Below are 1002 nucleotides of genomic sequence, written 5' to 3'. Positions count from 1 at the left end.
TGAATGCAATAATTGCATGCCAATGTGCATTGGCTCGTTTAGTTTACACTCGAAGTAGATTGGTCCCTCTAAGCGAGATCCCAATTTCGTCGGTCATCCGACGTGACGTCGGGAGTGACCGACTGAAAGGGAATGTGCATTTGATCAGATATTACTGAAGTACAAGATTATGAGATGCATTATTTGAACGATTGGCCAAAGAGATGTGTCTTTAATCTAGATTTAAACAGAGAGAGTGTTATCAGGAAGGCTATTCCAGAGTTTGGGAGCCAAATGCGAAAAAGCTCTACCTCCTTTAGTGGACTTTGCTATCCTAGGTACTACCAAAAGTCCAGAGTTTTGCGACCTTAGGGAGCGTGATGGATTGTAGCATGGTAGAAGACTAGTTAGGTACGCAAGAGCTAACCCATTAGGGGCTTTATAGGCAAGTAATAATATTTTGTAACTGATATGGAACTTAATAGGTAGCCAGTGCAGAGACTGTAAAATTGGGGTAATATGATCACATTTTCTTGACCTGGTAAGGACTCTAGCCGCTGCATTTTGGACTAGCTTGTTTATTGAAGATGCAGGACAACCACCTAGAAGTGCATTACAATAGTCCAGTCTAGAGGTCATGAATGCATGAACTAGCTTTCCCATTCAGTCAGTCACGTTCTACGTTACGTCAGTGACTGACGAATTGGGATCTCGCCCGAGAGCCCAATCACCTTCGAGTGTTAACTTAACAAGCCATTGACAGTTGGCGTGCGTGTTTCGCCATCAAACGCACATCAGCTTTTCGCTTCGGAGCCGAGCCTTCTACAGGACGAATCTCCGCGAGTGTTTGGAAAAAAGCTGGCGTTGGTGTTACAGCGTGTCTGTATGAAATCTGGCAAAGCGCCGCCGCCTGGAGGGGTAGTCCACGCCTTCTGTCCAGGGCCTGTAAGTTCTCGTCCGCTCTGACGGCTAAGGCTTACAGTGCTGCTGGACAGGCCGCTTCCGCCCTGCACGCCATGGCCC

Source organism: Sinocyclocheilus grahami, unplaced genomic scaffold (genome assembly GCF_001515645.1).
Source record: "Sinocyclocheilus grahami isolate Dianchi unplaced genomic scaffold, SAMN03320097.WGS_v1.1 scaffold1465.1, whole genome shotgun sequence".
Classification (NCBI taxonomy): domain Eukaryota; kingdom Metazoa; phylum Chordata; class Actinopteri; order Cypriniformes; family Cyprinidae; genus Sinocyclocheilus; species Sinocyclocheilus grahami.
Note: the sequence above shows the minus strand (reverse complement) of the source record.